The sequence below is a fragment of the Jaculus jaculus genome, chromosome 17, assembly GCF_020740685.1.
Source record: "Jaculus jaculus isolate mJacJac1 chromosome 17, mJacJac1.mat.Y.cur, whole genome shotgun sequence".
NCBI lineage: Eukaryota > Metazoa > Chordata > Mammalia > Rodentia > Dipodidae > Jaculus > Jaculus jaculus.
This window is the reverse complement of record NC_059118.1, coordinates 16,804,380-16,812,826: the sequence shown is the minus strand read 5'-3', so window position 1 is coordinate 16,812,826 and position 8,447 is coordinate 16,804,380.

Below are 8,447 nucleotides of genomic sequence, written 5' to 3'. Positions count from 1 at the left end.
GCCCAAGCCAGCTGCCTGACTGTACAGAGGTTACTTCGTGGGTTTTTTTTTTTTTTTTTGGTTTTTCGAGGTAGGTCTCACACTAGTCCAGGCTGATCTGGAACTCACTATGTAGTCTCAGGGTGGCCTGGATCCGCCTACCTCTGCCTCCTGAGTGCGGGGACTAAAGGTGTGCACCACCATGCCTGGCTTCTTTGTTCATTTTTGGTTTTTTCCCAGTTTGTAGCTGCAGGTGAGATTTTTTTATTTGAGAGCTACAAAGAAAGAAGCAGAGAGAGAGAATGGGCACGCCAGGGCCTCCAGCCACTGCACAAGCTGACAGACAGGTTAGGTGGAGGGTCCTTGCCGCCTAGGCTTTCTGCTTACGGTGTGTAGTCCAGTGACTCCGGAGAGTCCTTTCTCTGCCCACAGGCCTAAAACCTTTTGGGGTCTTCCTTGCCGGTGAGCTGAGTGGAAACAATTCTAGGAGTCCTCTTTCCTCCCGGCTGGCCCTGAAGTCACCCCCAGGACTGCAGGAGCCACCCTGGCTTTGACGCTGGTGCTCTGGTGATCGCTGCTGCTGTTCTCTGGCTGTACTGTCCCTCCTTGCTCATCTCCATCAGACATGGGGAGCCGCAGTCAGAGATAAAAGGCAGCAGCCAGGCCCTCGTTTGGAAGCATGGGAACTTCAGTTCTTCAAGTAGGTGTGTCAGACAGGTGCTTTAATAGTACCTTAAAATAGCCGGGTGTGGTGGCTTTAATCCCAGTACATGGGAGGCAGAGGTAGGAGAATCACTGTGAGTTCGAGGCCATCCTGAGACTCCATAGTGAATTCCAGGTCAGCCTGGGCTAGAGTGAAAAACCCTGCCTCGGAAAAAAAAAAAAAAAAAGTACTTTAGAATGTTCGTGATTGGTGTGGAGTTGACAGTCTCAGAGCAGAGTTGTGCTGGTGGGGAAATGAGGTCTTGGCTAGACTTCAAACAAGTACAGGAAGGGAAGCAGCTCTGGGCAAAACCACAGGGATGTGGCAGCCGTGCCTGTGCTACGGGCTTGGGTCTCGGCAGGCCTGTAGCGAGTGAGGGCTCCTGGGAGACAAAGGCCAACTGCCTGCCCGCCTGGGCGTGTGCTTGCTGGAGGGTGAGTACTGGATGTGCTCAGTCACTCCCTTTCACTGCTCACTCAGAACATTCTGATAAAAAGGTGTCAAGAAAAAAAAAAAAAAAAGTCTTACCAACTAAGATAAGTAAGTCTTCCCTCGAACTCAATGGCCAAAAATACCAGTGCCAGTAGGGCATTGTGATTGCTCACCTGGGTCTAGACTGCAATTTCAATGTAGTGTATTTTTTTAAAAACATTTATTTGAGAGTAGGGGAGTGGAGAGAGGATGGGTGTGCCAGAGCCTGTAGCCACTGCACCGGAATTTCAGACACATGGCTTTATGTGGGTCCTGGGGAATCATACCTGGGTCCTTTGGCTTTGCAGACAAATGCCTTAACTGCTGAGCCACTCCAGCCCAATGTGTAGAGTATTTTTTATAACTCAGTTTGGTTGTCTTTTCCTTTTTCTTGCCAAGTTTGCAAAGGTGTGCCCCTCGTTACCTGTTTCCACAAACCTATTGGCAGACAGAGGACCTTTTGTTGTTTCCCATTTTTACCTGAGGCTCTTGAAAGAATTTAAGATTTGCTGTATTCACATAGCTATCAGCTTGGGTGTGGTGGCTCATGCCAATAATCCTAGCACTCTAAAGGCTAAGGTAGGGGGATGGCTGTGAGTTCAAGGGTGGAGGGCTGGGGAGATGGCCCAGTGGTTAAAGGCACTTGCAAAATCAGACTGCCTGGGATTTGATTCTGTAGCACCCGTGTAAGCCAGATGCATAAAGTAGCACAAATGTCCAGAGTTTGTTTTCAATGGCAAGACTCCCTAATGCACCATTCTCTATTTCTGTGTGCTTGCATATAAATAAGAGATTTCACCAATTTAAATATTGGAATAATGATCCAAGTAACCGTCCAGGCAGTCTATATTTTCATTTCATTTTTTAAAATTATTTATTTGAAAGAAGCAAATACATAATGGGCATGCCAGGCCACTGCAAATGAACTCCAGATGCATGTGCTACCTTTGTGTGTGTGTGTGTTGGTACCGGGGAATGGAACCTGGGTCCTTTGGCTTTGCTGGCAATCGCTTTAACCACTAAGCCATCCGTCTAGCCCTCATTTTTTTTTTTTTTTTTGAGGCAGGGTCTCTAGGCCAGGATGACTTTGAATTTACTTTGTAACCCATAATGGCCCCAAATTTTGGGTGGTCATCCTCAGGCACACCTTTTCTTGGCTGACTCTAAGATGGGGTCGTCTAAGTGTTTGAGTCATCTGGCTGACATGTGCTCTCAAGACCATGACTGGTGGGCTAGCTAGCTACTTCCCACAGAGAACCTGAAGCTTGGATCTGGTCGGCTGCTGGTGTCCGGAGTCCAGTGAGTTATGTGGTGAGCATGGTGTGATACTGCCATCTCCTGGCCATAGTGTAGAACATCTGAAGCAGCTTGAAGTTTCCTGGGTTTGGAGGGCTTTTGAAAATCAATGGTGGCTTTAATCCCAGCACTATGGTGGCTAAAACAGGAGGATAGCTGTGAGTTCAAGGCCAGCCTAAGACTGCATAGTGAATTCCAGGTCAGCCTGAGCTAGAGCAAGACTTTACTTTAAAAAAAAAAACAAAGTTGAGTTCATGTAACAGTGAGTAGTGGCCAGTAGGAAAAGAACCACTCCAAGCGGGACTTGGAAATTTATTGCAAAGGTGCTGGAAGGGCACATGGTAGAGGGAAGGTACCCATAGGTTACTAGCAATTACTGAAGCCTTATTACCTCTAAACTCTGACTTACCTCTAAACCCTCACAAGGAGCCTTAACATGCTGCCATTGCCACCCATGAGTGAGGTCAGTGCTACTGGGACACAGTGAACGTTGGCCACAGGAACATTCAAGTCCCTTGTCTATAATTGCTCTTAAGTATTTTATTTTTATTTACTTGACAGAGAAAGAGGGAGAGAGACAATGGGCATGCCAGGACCTCCAGCCACTGCAAATGAACTCCATATGCATGTGCCCCCTTGTGCATCTGGCTAACGTGGGTCCTGGGGAATCAAACCTGGGTCCTTTGGCTTTGCTGGCAAATGCCTTAACTGCTAAGCCATCCTTACAGCCCTGTATTTTTTTTTTTTTTTGAGAGAGGATGGGCATGCCAGGTCCTCTAGCCACTGCAAATTAATTCCAGATGCATGCACCACTTTGTGTATCTAGAACCTGGGTCTTTAGGCTTCACAGGCAAGCGCCTTAACTGCTAAGCCATCTCCAGCCCTTTTGTTTTTTGTTTTTTTGTTTTTTGTTTTTTGTTTTTTCGAGGTAGAGTCTCACTCTGGTCCAGGCTGACCTGGAATTAACAATGTCATCTCAGGGTGGCCTTGAACTCATGGCAATCCTTCTACCTCTGCCTCCCAAGTGCTGGGATTAAAGGCGTGCGCCACCACGCCCGACATCAGCCCTTTTGTTTTTAATATTTATTTGAGAGATAGAGAATGAATGAATGTGCCAGGGCCTCTTGTCACTGAAACCAACTCCAGATATATGTGCCACCTTGTGCATCTGGCTTTACATAGGTACTGGGGAATAGAATCCAGGCTGTCAGGTTTTGTGAGCAAGTGCCTTTAACCACTTGGCCATCTCCCTAGCCCCCCTTATCTCGTTTTATTTTTTTTAATCTTTTTTAAATTTTTATTTATTTTTTTTTTTAGGTAAATTATCACTAGTTCAGGCTGACCTGAAGTTCACTATGTAGTCTCAGGGTGGCCTTGAACTCGGTGATCCTCTTATCTCTGCCTCCTGATTGCTGGGATTAAAGGCGTGTGCCACCACACCGGCCTTTTTATTTTTTATTTGAGAGAGACAGATAGACATAAAGGGCCCACTAGGGCCTCCAGCCACTGCAGATGAACTCCAGATGCATGCACCACCTTGTGCATCTTGCTTACGTGGGTCTTGGGCAATTGAACCAAAGTCCTTTGGCTTTGCAGTCAAACAACTTAACTGCTAAGCCATCTCTCCAGCAGCCTCATCTCTAAATATTTTATTTTTTTAGTTGTGTGGTGGGGGGACATGCCAGGGTCACTTGCCACTGCAAACAAATGTCAGCAGATGCTTGTGCCACTTTTTGTATCCAGCTTTCCATGGATGGCTGGGGAATTGAGCCTAAGCTTTGCAAGCACAAGCATCTAACCACTGAGCTATCTCCTCATCTTCTTGAGACCCAATCACAAGCTTGACTGCCTTCCTCAGATGTTAGACCCTAAGCCCAGGTGTGATAAGAGCCTTGTCTTGTTAGACTAGATACTTGAGATCTAGTTTTTCCTGAGTGGCTGGCCTCTGGGGAGAAGGGCAGAGGCAATTGGGCACACAGCAGGGGCCACCTGCGTTAATGTGGTATCCCAGGCTGGAAGCCTGCAGGATTATTTATTTGCAAACAGTATGGACATGCTAGGCCCTCTTGACACTGTAAACGAGCTCTAAATGCATGTGCCATTTTGTGCATCTGACTTTATGTAGGTATTGGGGGTTTAAACCCAGGTTTTCAGGCTTTGCAAGCGTCTTTAACCACTGAGCCATCTGTCCAGCCTGGGGAAAGTTTTTTTTTTTTTCTTTCCAAATTTAGATTATTAGATGAAGAGAAGAAAGTAGCTGGGCAGAAGTAGGAGGATCGATATGAATTCGAGGCCAGCCTGAGACTATACAGTGAATTCCAGGTCAGCTTGGGCTACATCTAGAGCCTACCTGGGGAGCTGGGGGGAGAGAACTACAACCAAAGAGAAGGAAATACATGCCAGGTGTGATAGCATACACCTTTAATCCTAGCACGTGAGAGGTAGAGTTAGGAGTATTGCTGTTGAGTTCGAGGCCAGACTGGGACTACAGAGTTCTAGGTCAGCCTGGGCTAGAGTGAGACCCTATGTTGGGGAGAGAAAAAAAAAAGGAAGTGCAGAGAGCTCATTGCCATGTGGAAGGCAGGAGGGATGGAGGGTCCATAAGGGAGTAGGGGCTTACCAGATCAGGGACCCAGAGATTCAGAAGGGATGAACAGCCAAAAAGAGCCCAAGGAAACATTTTTAAAATATTATTTATGTATTAGAGAAAGAGGCAGATATATATAGAGAGAATGGGTGCGCCAGGGCATCCAGCCACTGTAAACAAATTCCAGACGCATGCGTCCCCTTGTGCATCTGGCTTACGTGGATCCTGGGGAATCGAACCTGGGTCCTTTGGCTTTGCAGACAAATGCCTTAACTGCTAAGCCATCTCTCCAGCCAATGTCTCCAAAAAAAAATATTTTAAGTGCTGGATCTGGCCAGTTTCTGGCAGGGGGTCATGATAGCAGGTGCCAGAAAATAAAAGAATTTGTCCAGGGACCTATTTACAGAGCTCTGTGCATAAGGGAAACCAGTGAGGGGTACAGCTGAGACCAGCCCTGGGTTTGAAGGGGCAGGAGCAGGTGGGGGGGGGAGTGTCTGTAGCATAAGGAGATGCCATCCCCAGGCACTGCACCCTGCAGGGAAGAATGCAGCTGCTTGCCAGCCTGCAGGAAGATGCGGGGTGTGGGGGGGAATAATGACTCTGGCTCCCTGCTCCTTCCACTGCCAAGACTTCTGTCCATTTATCTGGAAGCTGGGGGGCAGGGGAGAATCACTGTGTACAGAGAGGAAGAGTTGGGTCTACAGTTCACCACAAGCAGTGCAGCCAACTTGAACACCTACTGTCCTGTGAGCCACGTTGCAGACACCGTCACGAAAGGCCATAGTTTCTGCTCTAGCAGGACTTGCCTTCCCAGCTCGCAGGGTTCCCTGTTTGGGAGAAGCTGCACACTTTAACGGAAGGACTTTGGAAACACCAACTTTTCAGGGCTAACGGGGCCTCCTCGCCTTCTCTGAGGACCACGTGGGATGGGATGCCGGGATGTGCAAATGGGGACCCAAGGATGATGCTAAATTGCAGAGAGGAAGAGAGAGAGGGGAGCTCTCCAGCATTGCACAGGTCCCACTAGAGCCGTGGAGGCCAGTGCTTCTGTTTTCCTCATACCGGCTGAGGTGTGTGCAGGCTTTGGGAACCCGGTGCCTCTTCCTCTCGGCCCACGCTGTTTGTTACACCAGGGTGGGTGAGTTGGGTGAGGGTGGGTGGGTGTCTGACAGAGGGCAAACAGAGTCATGGATTTGGAGCTCCAGGAGGCGGCTTTGGCCTGGCCCTGCCCGACCATCTTGAGAAAACTGGCTCTTTTCTGAGCCTCCTTCTGTAAGACAGGGTCCCCTCAGCTGGGCGTGGTGGTGCACGCCTTTAACCCCAGCAACTCGAGAGGCAGAGGTAGGGGGATCACTGTGAATTTGAGGCCAGCCTGGGCTGCAGTGAGACCCTACCTTAAAAATAAGTTAAAAGGGCTGGAGGGATGGCTTAGCGGTTAAGGTGCTTGCCTGCAAAGCCAAAGGACCAAGGTTCAATTCTCCAGGACCCATGTAAACCAGATGCACAAGGGGGCGTGCATGTCTGGAGTTCTTAAAAAAAATAAAAAATAAATTAAAAGGGCTGGAGAGATGGCTTAGCGGTTAAGCGCTTGCCTGTGAAGCCTAAGGACCCCGGTTCGAGGCTCGGTTCCCCAGGTCCCACGTTAGCCAGATGCACAAGGGGGCGCACGCGTCTGGAGTTCATTTGCAGAGGCTGGAAGCCCTGGCGCGCCCATTCTCTCTCTCTCTCTCCCTCTACCTGTCTTTCTCTCTGTCTCTGTCGTTCTCAAATAAATAAAAAATTAAAAAATAAATTAATTAATTAAAAAATAAAAAGATGTGCTGAGTGTGATGGTGCACATCTTTAATCCCAGCACTCGGGAGGCAGAGGTAGGAGGATCACATGAGTTCGAGGCCATCCTGAGACTACGGAGTGAATTCCAGGTCAGCCTGGGCTATAAAATGTATAAAAAATAAAAGCTCATTTTCTCCTCTTAACATGCCTAACTCCATATTTCACTTCACCTGATCCTTGTCTTTCTCAGTCAGGAGGTGAAGTATGCTTTCTTTCATTACTGTGTGCTTGGTGATCAGCAACAGGGCCTCGGGGCAGCTCGCTACCTGCTCTAGCCTGTCCATGGTATAATGTGTTAGGAACTGCACAGAAACTAATCAGGAACAAGAATACGCCTGAGGAACTAATGATGCTTAACAAAAATAATCACTGTTTTTCTTGAGATTTGCAGAACTAAAGAACATCTTGTGACTAGTGACTAAGATCAGGTGTGCGTCATCTGACCACAAACTTCCACGTGTGTGTGCACGCACGCGCGTGGAATCCAGGCACCCAGCTCCATAAACCTAAGCCAGCGCCCCAGAAGCACAGCTCGTTACTTCATAAGGTTTTCTTTCCTGCCACCTTGCACAGCGACTGCCAAGGCCTGAGACACCAAGTTCCTGCCTCGGCTGCCTGTTTCATCCAGCCTGGGAGGGAGTGGGGAAGATAAGCTCTGGGAGAGGGCAACTTACTTGGCAAGTGGGTCTAGATCCACTTGATCTAGAGCTACTTGATCTAGATCCACAAGATCCTCTGAACTCCTGGGTGGAACTCAGTGTCCCACTGCTCAATGGTGCCCCTGGTTCAACCTCCTATCCAGCTCTTCCCCCCAGGATGGCCTCAGGCCACTACCTGGGCCGTTCTGAGTTGTCCTCAGCTCCAGGTGTCCCTTGGGGGACCAGTCCACCCCTAAGCTCCACCCTCCACTTCTTGCTTCACACTTGTCTTTCCTCCTTGAACTTCAGTTGTTTTGGTTTCCTGTGGTCTCCCTTTTCCTGTCTTCTCTAACTTTATCCATTCCTTCCTTTAATTCTGTTGGCATTTGGTTCCTGTGGTTTAAGTACCTGTGTGATTTTTATACCTTCGTGTGGTGATCTTTTATCATTCAAAAAGTTGTCTTGTGGCTGGCGAGATGGCTTAATGGTTAAGGCATTTGCCTGTGAAGCCTAAGGACCCACGTTTAATTCCCCAGTACCCACATAAACCAGATGCACAAGGTGGCACATGGGTCTGGAGTTCATTTGCAGTGGCTCTGTCTGGAGAGAGAGCTCAGTGGTTAAGGTGCTTGCCTGCGAGGCCTAATGACCCAGGTTTGATTCCCCAGCACCCATATAAAGCCCAATGCACAAAGGTGTGCACGCATCTGGAGCTTGTTTGCAGTGGCCGGAGGCCCTGGCACACCCATTCTCTCTCAGCTTGAAAATAAAAAATATTGAAGGTTGGGCATGGTGATGCATGCTTTTAATCTCAGCACTTAGAAGGCAGAGATAGGAGGATCACTGTGAGCTCAAAGCCAGCCTTAGACTACATAGTGAATTCTAGGTTAGCCTGGGCTAGAGTGAGACCTTACCTCAAAAAAAAAAAAAAAATAGGGCT